Here is a 13,215-nt window from a genome sequence, read left to right on the forward strand (position 1 = left end):
GCTGGAGAGATGGCTCAGAGGTTAAGAGCACTGACTACTCTTCCAAAGGTTCTGAGTTCAATTCCCAGCATCCACATGATGGCTACAAACATCTATAATGAGATCTGGTGCCCTCTTCTGACATGCAGGAATATATACAAGCAGAACATAATAAAAATAAGTAAATATTTTTTAAAAAAAAAAAGCTTAAAAACTATCTGTTCCTAGAATTTTACATTGATGTTTTCTGGTAGTCGTTGACATCAATGACTGAAACCAGGGATACAACATTTCTAATGGTGTTGGGGCCTGCAGACCCCTGGCCCCTTGACTTTCTTTGCCTACCTCAGACCCTTTGCCTGCTGGAGTAAAATGAGCAAAACCCCTGTGCCTGCAGCTGCTCTGAGCATGAGACCTTGATGGCAAGGGGAGTGGGTTCTGGTGAGGCCTGCAGTTGAAAGATCCCAAGAGCTGGGGCGTGGCTATCAGTTAAGGATCCCTATATAAGCTTCATTGGAGCACAATAAACTTGACACTTTTGTATCAAGTATGACCCTTGTCCCTATGTCTCTATCTGTCTGTGCGTGTGTTTTTAAGTCTCCAGCTTAGTTCCCAGCTCTCATACAGTTCCATAGTGCAGGCGCTACAAGATGGGGGTAAACAATGTGTGTTTATAAAACATATATCTGATAAAGAATTTATACCCAAATATGCAAGTAACTGTTAAAATGCAACAATGTACAGCATGGTGAAGATCTGGGCAGATATTTCTCTGAAGATGGAATACAAAGTGCCAGTTAACATGTGAGAAAGTGCTCCGTGGCAGAGCCCACTGTAAACTAAAGCAGGGACGGGTCATCACACTGCAGAGTGACCAAGTTTCAAACGACCTAGCATTGCTGAGGTAGCTGAGAACAGAGCACTGCTGGTTTCCTTCATTGTTAGAGAGAATGCAAATTACAGGTGTTTTATAAGACAGAGTAATGACTGTTTCTTCAATCACTAGCAATAGTCCTGCCCTGTGACCCAGCCTTTGTGCCCCTAGGTACTGACTATCATTCAGTTGAAAGCGTATGTCCACACCATATTCACACCAAATTCCCAGAGGGAGATAAGGCTGCAAATATGGGTGGAGCCCAAGTGTGGAAATCTTTACATGCTAATCCAGGGAGGATAGAAGTATCCCCTCCCAACAGGGGCAGCTGAGAAAGACAGACCGCACTTCCTGGTTACTTAGGTAATATTATATTCTTCTGGAGTCTTTGATGGAGTTGAAGAATAGATAGTTATAGTTTTCCTTAGTTATGGTAAAATATTATATATAAATGTTGTAACTGTAATTCTTTCTTGATACCTATTTTATTATATGTAAATTTGCTATGCTAACGTTAAAACCTTCCTTTTTATTTAAACAGAAAAGGGGAGGTGATGTGGGATTTTCCTCTGTTTGCTGTGATTACCACTGATTAATAAAGAAACTGTTTTGGATCTATAGCAAGGTAGAACAGAGCTAGACAGAGAAAACTAAACTGAATGCTGGGAGAAAGAAGGTGGAGCCGGGAGACACCATGTAGCCTCCAGAGAGGGAAGATGTGAGCTGCCAGCTGGAACCTTGCCAGTTGGCCATGAGCCTCATGGTAAAATATAAAATAATAGAAATGGGTAAATTAATATGGAGAGTTTGCTAGGAACATGCTATAGTGATTGGCCAAGAAGTGATTTAATTAATATAGTTTCTGTGTGGTTATTGTGGGAGTCTGGCAGGCCAGGGAAACACACAAGCATTCTCCTACAAAAAGTAAGTTCTTTTTTAATTTTGATTTTACAGGGTTTTATAGTTGAGAGATTGCATTATAACATAGCTATAAACCTATGGTGGTTTGAATAGGTATACCCCCACCCATAGACTCATGTGTTTGAATGCTTGGTCCATAAGGAGTGGCACTATTTAGGAAGTGGGACCTTGTTTGAGTAGGTATGGTCTTGTTACAGGAAGTATATCACTGTGGAGGTAGGCTTTGAGGTCTCATATATGCTCAAGTCATACCCAGGGTGACAGTTCACTTCCTGTTGCCTGTGGATCAAGATGTAGACCTCTCAGTTCCTCCTCCAGCACCATGTCTGCCTGCACGCTGCCATGCTTCTCACCATGGCAATAATAGACTAAACTTCTGAAATTGTAAACCAACCCCAATTAAATGTTTTCCATTATAAGAGTTGTCATGGTCATGGTGTCTCTTCACAGCAATAGAAACCCTAACTAAAACATTTTCCCATCTCATAGTCCAGTGACTGAAGTGCATTTTTGTAAAGACAGTAAGAGGCACCATTTATGTTGTGATAAGATCCTAGGAGTCAACAATAAAATACTGTGGCTAGTTGTACCTAAGACAGTATTGTCCCAGAGTGACAGTAGAGTCAATGAGGGACAGCAAGTATGAGGTTGGAATTTCAAATCTCCTATAGATGTTAGAGTAACTTGTCCCTCATGTGGTATGTGTATGTGTCTGTGTGTTGGGGGGGGGGGGAAGATGCTGGTAAAAACACAGTATGCTATCAGTTGCATAAAAAGTAAGGTCATCAAATTAGGGATATTACATTTATTATTAATAGTAACTGGCAACCATGCTACTGGTTCGTGTATTTATGTTTTTTATTACCAGGAGTATAGTTGTCTTATAAAATTTTGGAAAGGTCACTGTAACACAATAGGAATGTCACTCGGCCATCAGCTTTGTGCATCTTGCATCTACCACATCACTGTCCCTGTGTTCTGAATTTAATATTACTTGGTTCATCATGAACAATATGCTAGACTGTGTGTGTGTGTGTGTTTGTGTGTGCATGTGTGTGCCAGATTCCCCAAGTGTATGGTAGATGACCCTGAAGGGAATGGTATCAACACAAGATACCCCAAGACCAAATTCCCAGCACAAAGGAGATTTATTTTCCTCAGAGGGACAAAGGCCAGGGAATTAGAGACAAGGACAGGAGATAGAGGAAATGGAAGAAGAGGAAGGGAACAAGGGAGGGGGCAAGGGAATATTTGCACCAGAGGGACAATGGATTGCCTTTGCATAGAGAGGAGACAGACGTGGACCATAGGGAAATGGCCGTTTATAAAGGGAATACAGGAAACCCTGTGCTAGGAGGAGTTGGTTTGTTTTGCTTGGACGTGTTAATTGGTCAGCCAAAAGGGGGCTTTTGAATGCTGGACTTCAATACTTTGATAGCTGGACCTTGATAGTCAACTCGAGGAGGAGGAAGTGGCCAAATATGGGAACAGATGTTGGTGGCTAACTTTAGGAATGCAATCTAATGTTTTTTAGCAAGGCAGAAAGAATGGGGGAAGGGCGAGGCCTGTCAGAGTCATACTGACTGTGTTTGGGCCAGCTAGAGTCCCTTCAGACGCTGTCTAGATCTGTGTAACACATTCTGATGTTTGCCTGACAGATTTCTCAGAAGAAATCCCTGTGGTTAAACGGCACATGACTGCATGTCAAGTATGCTTCTTGTCACAGAGCATGTGACATGTTTCTTGTCACAGAGCATCTAATTTTATTTCACTTATCTGTGTTTCCTTTTAATTTTTAAAAGTATTTTTAAAAATGTAAAAAGTATTGCATTTATTTATCTATTCTATGTGTGTGCATGTGAGGTCAGAGGGACAAACATTAGGTCATCTGATTTGGTAGCCAGTTCCTTGACCGGATGAGACATCTTGCTGTCTCTCTTCTGTACCTCTTGAAGGTAAGGGGCGAGAGCCTCCTAATCAAGCCCTTCACAAAGCTGTTAAGGACTGCAAGGGCCAGGCCAGGTCTCACACTGAGGGGAGTTCAGTTAGTTGAGCAAAGTGGAGATAAGCTTCAGGCCAAGAGGTCATTCTTCCTTAGAGGTCAGGTTTTAGTTGCCGTCCGCATCTGGGGACAGATGAGACTCTGACTTCAGGCCTTTTTCATTTCCCACAGGGATAGTTCTTGACTCACAAGGACCAACTGAGACCACTTCTCAGTGCACGGGGCACAAGAGCAAAGATGTCTGAACAACCAATGTCACTTTGTGCGATTTATGAGAGCTAGTTTGGCTGTTGTGTCTGTTGAAGCTGCCTTCTAGATGCCTTCTGGAAGCTTCTAGAAATATAAGAATCTGAATCCAACCGTCGCCCATTTCCCATGGGTGGTAACTGCAGAGACCCATGATCCACCTGCCCACCCAGAGGTAAGGGCACTCAGTTGTTTCCATTGATGGTGTATAGAGAACTGCACACCCAGTGCAGGCTGTGGACATAGTCCCCATGCCATGCGACAGTTGGGTGACCTCAAAGAAGAGTCAGCCTCGGCCTTCTTGGAGACAATTTGTCCCTGTTTTCATGAGTCCCAGGAGCTGTGTAGGTCCAGGTGTTTCCGGGTGGCATGCAGAAGTGTACCTGCTATTTTAGGGCTGTGGGGCCAGGTACATGGTTTAGTTGGTAGAGTACCTGTCTAATGTTCATGAAGCCCCAGCTAGGTTCAGAACCCAAAATCACATAAACTTGCTGTAAATCCATGCCTGTAATCCTAGCATCTAGGAGGATCCAGTGTTCAAAGCCATCTTTGACTAAACAGCAAGTTTGAGGCCAGCCTAGGATACTGGAGACCCTGTCAAAAACAAACAAACAAACAAAAGGCACAAAGTAAGCCCTGTGTGTCTCAGGTAGAACCTAGCAAAGAATCTAGACTGGGGCTCAGAGATGGAGGGCTCACCTAACATGAGCAGGCACTGGGGTCCAGTCTGGATCACACTGGGGAAAAAAAAAAGAAAAAAACTATTGGGAATTAAAGAGACTTATTTAAATGCTACACTGAACTCACATGCTGTTCAACCCAAGTGTCTTGCTATCAAGATTTACTCAGAAATCAGAGACATCTGGAGATAGATCGTAAACTATTTTCAAGTATCACATCAGGGAAAACGAGATGCCACCAATAAGAGAAGGGAGTCATAGGAAGGATGTCCTCTGAGCGTGCCACAAAAGAGTTTTCACCGCCTTTCTGCAAAATGGCATATTTCCATCATAAAATGGAAATCTTTCTTCCAGAATAAACATCTCCAGGTTCAGAGCCTGCCGCCATCCCACGGCGGGGCTTTATCCACTGCTGCGGGTGTTCTAAATGACGGGCAACGAGTTTCATTATACAATACAGAAAATCAGGCCGCGATTTCTTAGCTGAGTCCAAACTGTAGATTTGTGCCGTGACTGAAACAGAAGCTGTGGCGTGATTAAAAGCAAACGCTTTCCTCTAAGAAACGCCTTTGTGAATTTTCGAATTCGCAAGAGCTGTCCATGTATTATGTCTAAGAAGGAAGCATCCTTAAATCAGATAATTTGGGGAGTTTTTGTTTTGTTTTGTTTTTGTTTTTCGAGGCAAAAGTTTCTCTATATAACAGATCTGGCTGTCCTGGAACTTGCTTTTTTAAACCAGGATGACCTTGAACTCACAGAGATCTGCCTGCCTCTGCCTGCCAAGTGCTGGGATTAAAGGCGTATGCCACCACCGCCGCCCGACTTGCTTTGTTTTTTTTAAGGACCCCAAATTTAGATTATGAGGCCTTTGACTCAGGTGTCCTGTGAGGATGCAGTGGGCTCCTGATAAGTTGTGACCTGGGCATTCACTGCTTCATGAAAGCCACTACTTTACTGACGCCATCTGTAATAATTTATTTCACCGGGAAAGACGTTTTACTAATTCTTAAAGACCTGTCATAATATGTGTGGGGTAGGGGTGGGGAATGGGGAATCAAGCTTTTAAAAGGCTTGCCTATGACCCTAGCAGTGTAAGGCAGGTGTTTGGAGACACAGCCTAGTTAAACACTGCTACTAAGCTCTACTGCGTTTCAGACACCCTGAACTGGTGAGACTCCGTGCATTTTGTCACAAGCAGCGGACCGATGCTGTCCTCGGGAACCTGCACAGGTCCAGGATCTTACCGGCCAGGAGCACAGCGAGAGCAGTCCTGATGGGTTCCTCCCATCTAAAAGACAGACTGCAAGGCTATCGCGGGCGAGGCACAGACCAACGCGACTAGAAAACAGGCTGTCTGGCTTCTCCCGACCAGCCCCACGGCACGGCATGATGTCATGGGAGCTGCCACTCAGCGAGATGAAAGGGATGCGGCACAGCCCGCTGGCACTAGGCAGCCCCGCTGGGGCACCGCGAGAGAAAGCTGCGGATCCAGCGGCTCAGGCCGGGGAGAAGCCTGTTCTCCAGAGCCGAGGCAGAACAACGTGGCCCACGTTTAACAAAAGAACTTGTGGCCCGGGAGGCGGGAGCCCAGCTAAGAATCCGAGGGTAGCGAACTTTCTAGATCTGCGTGCATACTGAGTAAGTTCATTCAGCCTTGGCTTTGATGCGCAGCAACTGATCGGCGATCAGATTACAGGCACTCCATCTCCCAGCCTGCCTGCCTTTGATCTGCGCGGGTAATCCATTTTCCTGGATTTGAAGTTTCGTCTGGGCTTGCGCCCACACACATTTTTGGGAAGGTTAAAGCGTTTGGCGCGGAAGTGCTACCACGCTGCCGAAAGCGTGGGGCTGGAGCACAGGCGTGTAGCAGGTAGGCGTTTGTGTGTGGTTGAAACTTTCACTGAGGTTTTCTCGCGTGTTCAAAATAGAAATGGCTTTCTATCAACTCCCAGCAAGCATGCCTGTGGCCAAGTCCTGCACCAGGCTGCGTGCATGCGAGACTCAATTTGATTCTTGATGCAATTGTTTCGCGGTTTGCACCAGAGTTTTCGATCTGTCATGCAAATCTTACTTGGAAGTGAGTAGCTCTAACAGGACAAAAACAGCCGCGCTAACGATTGTTGGAAGCAGGGTTTCAGACTGAACTGGGCTGAAAAACGACTTTATTTAGTAAACCGTGGGGATTTTGATGGAAATTCTCTCTCTCTCTCTCTCTCTCTCTCTCTCTCTCTCTCTCTCTCTCTCTCTCTCTCTCTCTCTCTCTCTTCCTTCCCTCCCTTCCTTTCCCCCCTCCTCCCCTCCCTTCCTCCCTCTCCTCCCCTCCACGGTCCCCCCCACCCCACCCCAGGCCCGTCTCTAGCAACACGAGCAGTTTATTCTCTGGCCTCCAAGATATGAATCTATCACACGTGTGTCCTTGCATTCCCAAGGGAACCTGTGCAAGGCATTTAGGATGGACGCCTTTCAAGTGGAAAGCGGAAGAATTTAGAAACAGCAAGGGCCAAGCTGCCCTAGGTTTGGCTGAAAATACTCAAGTCAGTCTCTGTAACCTTTGAAAATAGCCGGAGCTTTGTTTAAAGAAACACTCATGAGGTTAATATTCTTAAATTAACATTTACTCTAAATATATAGTGACAGCTGTTGTGAGTTACAATTTGCCAAGTGTTTACCAAAACTATCTGGCAATCAACAGTTATTATGTTACGTGAAGTATTTCAGCCACATTTTCACTTCAATTAGTGCCCTACAAAATCAAATTATACAGAGCTTGCCAGTTAACTGCTGCTGGTGAATTCATCACTTCTACACACACGCGCACGCGCACACACACACACACAGAGATAGAGAGGCAGAGATAGAGACACACAGAGATAGAGACAGAGAGACAGAGACAGAGACAGAGATAGAGACAGAGAGACAGACAGACAGAGACACACAGAGATAGAAACAGAGACAGAGACAGAGATAGAGACAGAGAGACAGACGGGCAGAGACACACAGAGATAGAGACAGAGAGACGGAGAGGCAGAGATAGAGACAGAGAGGCAGAGATAGAGACAGAGAGACAGACAGGCAGAGACACACACAGAGATAGAGACAGAGAGAGACAAAGACACACACACAGTGTTAGAGAGACAGAGACACATACACAGAGATAGAGACACAGAGACAGAGGCATGCATGCTCGCGTGCGCACACACACACACACACACACATCTTTACACTGAACTGCAGGCACTCAGGAAGGGAGTCAGAGCTCTGGACCCACACTGGTCTATTCTAATGTCCTGGCCTCAGGTTTATTTGGTAAAATATTTCATTATTGTCATAATGGTCTGTTTTGTGTTAGCTGGGCAATGAGGGAATGTAAATAAGACCTGGATTCTGAAATTCTGATGAAAGGTCTAGAGACCCACTTAATTTTGTGATTAATCTTTCTGATCCAACTAATTAAATAAATTACTTTCACAACTTTCCTCCTGCTAATAGGCACTTCTCATGTTTGGGTTAACTTTAAAACCTTCGCAGCTATGAAGCGGAGATTCTTTAGAATCATGGCAAAGTTACTGAGTCCAAGATTCTAACTTGTGCTCAGTTGCACCAAGAGGACGTTTGCTTTTGCTTTTTCTTTCTTTTTTTTCCTTTTCTCTTTTGTGAGGGGGAAGGGAGTGCTGCCAATCATGCTTACAAGAGCCCGATTTTTAAACATTTGATTAGAAGGGTCTCCCAAATAATAACATTAAAGGTAGTATTTTAAGAGCAGTGGCAGAGGGAATGAGCTTGGAATGTGCTGTCGTGGTTCAGTTGTGGGCTCAGAGCGTGTTCTAATGACTGTTTATTCTGCTGCTAGGTTCATTTTAACAAACAGACTCTCCTCGGCGCAAAACAAAGGGGAGAATTAGCAATTATCTGATTTATTTAGGCTTTGTAGAAAACTAGCTTGGGCAAGTCAAGTCCTTGAAAATCCACTTCAGTGCCTAAATTAATTCAGTTAATTGTTTACTCCTTGTGTCTTTGTTGGGAACTGAAACCTAGCGCATTTGGTTTTAAAGAGAAGACTTCCAATGGCACCAGGGTGCTTCAAAAGGCCTTTCTTAACTAATTGCCACAGATGCCCCTGCTGGGGATTTAGTGGCTGCGTCCACGACAGTTCTCCCTTACAACATCCCAGTTTTTACAAAGTATTTCCTATCTCTTGCTTCAATGGCTGCTTTGTTCCTGCAGAAAGGCCACGGCTTCAAAGGACTCGTCTAGTCCACTAATTAGCTCCGTGACCTTAAGAGAGCCTGCGCACTGGGTGAAGTGAGGGCCTTGACGGAATCGGTTTCTTTTCTTGGAATATCTGCAGCCCTTTCACACATGGGGAAACTGAGACCGGAGGGTGCTCTTGGTCTACCAAAGTCCCACGGCTGACTTTCTGAGCCCCATGGTCTACTTTCCAGTTGCTTAGACGAATGTGCTGTGGGGCCAGTCAGAGAACAATGTAGGTTTGAAAGGTAGAAACAGCCGCTTCCTACTCTAACCCTTTCTTTGTCCCCGTGAGAGGTATGTCAGCTGGACCTGCAGGGACACTTCCCAACTCCTCCTCTACTTCTGTTTTCCTAAGGATTTCTGAGTCGTCAAAAGACTGGTGGCCATCATTTTCTTTCGCCTTTTACTGTATGTGTGTGTGTGTGTATGTGTGTGTATATGGTACATATGTACGTGTATATATGTGTGTGTGTGTATGTTTAGATTTTTTGTTTGTTTGTTTTGAGGGTGGCTATGTGCTGCCTCCACTCCTCAAATGCTGGGATCACAGACATTTGCCACCATGCCCACTCTCTATAATATTTCAAATAATTATCATGTATCAGTGGTATATGGAAAATGTGTGTATGTTAGACGTGGGAGCAGGAAGACTATATATATAGAAGTTGACATATGAACTGTATCTTTGGTGTTTTTTAAAGATTGGTATTTTCTTAGGAGGTGTCAGTAGGATCCATGAAAAGTTTGATAGTTAATTAAAAATTATTACTTATAGATGGAGATTTGCCATGGGATTTTCTGAGTTCAGTTTGTAAATCCAGTACAACTTCACATATGATGGGCTGGCCTGTCCCACCGCCATGCTGAGAATCATGATGTGCATTCTCATGTACCCTTTGGTTTTCCAGAAAGGTTTTGTGGTACAAAAAATTAGACTACTGGTTACATTTTATACCTGTCTATTGCTTTCAAAGCCAACTAGCTAGCTGTCCTTAGTATTATTTCTTTTTTAAGACTTATTTTTAGTTTTGTGTGTGTGTGTGTGTGTGTGTATGGGTGTGTACAACATATGTGATGAGGCCAGAAGATGGCGCTGCATCCCCTAGAGCTGGGCTTAGACGTGGCTGTGAGCCTCCCAACATGACCTAGGTTCTGGGACCTAAACTCGGGTTTCCTGGAAGAACAGGAAGTGTTCTTAGCCACTATGCTACTCTCCAGTCCCCTTTGTACTGTCATCAATCTATAAAGGTTCGTGTAAATCTTTATGGATTGTTCCTTCCATTTATTATTTCAATAATTATTGATGTAATAATATCAAGCACTCCAGCCACACGAATAGTGTATTTAAAAACTTTACCATTCAAATTAACAACTAATAAAATTGTGACTTCCCCCATTATCCGCAGAGGCAAAGTGAGTCTGAGAGGAGTTGATTTACAAGTTCAGGGTCACGGGATTAATTCAGAGGGGTGCAAGCATCTATCTAAATTCACATCTTGCATCCTTTGTTCTCTGGCTAGGCTGTTCCTCCAGTTACATAAAGCTGAACTCCACTGTGAGCAAACACTGTACCTAAAATTTTGGCCAAAACAAACAAACGAAACAAAATGGGTCCTATTTTTTGTCTTTCTTTACACATATTTTATAAGAATTAGCTGGCCTAGAAACTCTCAGTCATAAAGGGACTCTGAACATAAGCCTTCCCTTTAAGAGTGAACTGAATTCAGGCAGCCACCCCCACTGGTTGGTCAGACACTGCCTCTGTAATGCCAGTGCCTCTCCCGGACATTCTGGGAAAACTTAGGCATCTAGGCTCCTCTGAAGATGGATCCCTTCACTTGCATTTGTCTGGTGTAGAGGAATGGATAAGACGGATGAAGAGAGGAAATAGGGAGACTCCCTGGCGTCTTCTGTGCCGTCACAGCCCATTAAGTTTGGCTTCCAAAGCCTTCCTTGTGTAGTTTGCCTGCCCAAGGCTCACATCCTAGATTAAGAAGGTACTTACAATCACCCTCGGTGACTTCCATCTTTGATGAGAAGGGAAGGAGAGGCCAGGAGGAGGTCAAGTGACTTTAAGAAGCTTTTTCTTCCAACAATAATATGCTTTCTTCCCCCTGTTGGCTGTCTCCAGTATACGAGTAACCCAATAGTGTGGCACCAATGGGCTGCGGCCTGGCCAGCCTCTTCCTTAATCTAGCCTTGTGTGGCGAAGGGCAAGGAGCAGAGTGAGTGGATGGCCATCTACTTGGGGGTTAGAGGTCATGAACTCGTGAGTATCCGTCCAAGGGCTCCAACTTGAAACAAGTTTGGCCTGTAAATGTGCCAAGGTTGACTAAATAGCCGCTTTCCCCTTTACGTAGATGTTAATGGTATGGGAAAGATTAAGTTAGGATTTGGGGAGCCCAGAATTTGATCCTGGCTCGATTATTAACTTACTGTGTGACTTTGAACATGGCTTCCACCTCTGGGCTTCAGTCCTCCCAATTTCCCACTCTAATCGGCAGCAGTGCTTCTTAAAAATACATGTATAACTGGTTTGGAGTCCCACCCCTGTTTTATGGCCTATATTTACAAACTTCCAAGTTAATTCATTCAGCAGTTATTTCAAACACATTTTGCTTATTTAATTTGTGTCCATGCGTATGTGGAAGAGTGGTGGTGTAAGCACGTGCCACGTGTGTGTGGTGACCAGAGGGCAACTTGCTTGAATTGGTCCTCTCCTTCTACCATGTGGGTCCTGGGACTGGAGGTTGGAAGCTCCACCTCTTGCTGCCATCCATCCAACTGATTTTCAATAAATATCTGCTATGCGCCCCATGCCGTGAAGTAGCCTGATAAAAAACCCACTGTTATCATGTAACTAGCATTCTAGTCTGTTTTCCCACGGAGTCATGTTTTATAGTTGGAACCCCAGGAGTCAGGCAGCTTTCCATGAGCAAAGAAGAGAGTCAGTGAGCCAACGGGGCCAGTGAGCGGTCTTTCTGAAAGATCACAAGTAATGTTACTCCAATACTTTTCATTGTGGATGAAAAGATCCTAAACAAGTGTGTTCTATGATACTTTGACATTGCCAAACCTAGATGTAGAAGCCAAGCATAGAATCTGCTTGTGGTGGCATATGCTAATAAACCCGCTACTCCAGAGGCCAGGCTGGGAGATGCTGCAGACACAAGGCTAGCCTGGTCTACATAGTGGCTTCTAAACCAGCCAGCACTACGCAATGACATAACAGGACCCTGTCTCAAACAACAACAACAAAACCTACCTTAAAACTAATCTTAAAAACAATACCTCTTTTTAAGATCCTCAAGCGACTTAGCTTTTCCACTTAAAATCTCAAGTTGTTGAGAAGATCCAGCGCTTAACGAGAGGAAAATGTTCCCAGCCCGAATTCAAAGCATAAGTTTCATTCTGTAGGAGCCTAGCAACCTCTTCTCATTCTCTCTTTGTTTTTGACAGGGTCTCACTGTGTGGCCCAGGTTGACTTTGAACTTCCAACCTTTCTGCCTCATCCCATCATGATCCCACACTCAGCTAAAGCTTGTGATTCTTTAAGAGGGCCCATCGGTGCTTGGTTGTGAGCCTGGGGGCTGATGAGTGCTGTTAGTGGGTCTTAGGAACACTCAAGCAAAGCAAAGGAGAGAATACTGTTTAACTAAGGGTTAGAGTGCAGAGGTTCATGTCCCTCTTCCCATTGTCAGTTGTTATTTCAGTAATTTACTGTCATTTTATTGACCAGTGTCCTACCTGTGAATGGTACCATTTACTAAGCTTGTACTCTCTGCCAAGTACTAGCCTAGGAGCTTTAATACCTGGTGTTATTTATCATCCTCCAGTGAAGTGACTTGTTTTACAGATGAAGGGAAATATCCAGTGGTTAACTACTCCAAGGTCATACAACTATTGGGTGCCAAGTTGGCGTTAAGACCAGATTGTTTGATCTCGAAGCCTGTGTGTTCACAGTTGGGTCTCTCCGCACAGCGAGCTAACAAGCTAACTGGCAAGATCAATCAAACACGCGAAAGGATCCAAGAACGAATTAGCTGGATAATGGGTTGTTGTCTCAGAGTACAAAAGGAGGGCGGACAGGACAGCAGCACTTGGCTGAAGTCGGAGAAGGTAGTTCCTGGTGAGCAGATTAAATTCCACCAAAACCCATTTAGCTAGCATCTGTCCCAGTGGTTGATGCTATCAGAGGCGCAAGCTGGAGCAACATCTGCCTCTTTCTCTGGAAGTGTTTTAACTCCCCGAGGAAGAACACG

At 44.4% G+C, this 13,215-nt stretch overlaps 1 protein-coding gene across 2 annotated transcripts in view; it reads left to right on the forward strand.

Annotated features, from left to right (window-relative positions):
• The first annotated feature begins 6,177 nt into the window (after window positions 1–6,177).
• Window positions 6,178–13,215, forward strand: part of Tnfrsf19 (TNF receptor superfamily member 19) — an 83,492-nt gene continuing 76,454 nt past the window's right edge. The window contains exon 1 of one of the 2 annotated variants that reach the window (XM_057786731.1): window positions 6,178–6,572. The gene's annotated coding sequence lies outside the window, so the exon portion shown is untranslated. The remainder of the gene's footprint in view (window positions 6,573–13,215) is intronic. The other variant, XM_057786733.1, reaches the window with a different exon arrangement.

This window comes from Chionomys nivalis, chromosome 12, assembly GCF_950005125.1.
Source record: "Chionomys nivalis chromosome 12, mChiNiv1.1, whole genome shotgun sequence".
NCBI lineage: Eukaryota > Metazoa > Chordata > Mammalia > Rodentia > Cricetidae > Chionomys > Chionomys nivalis.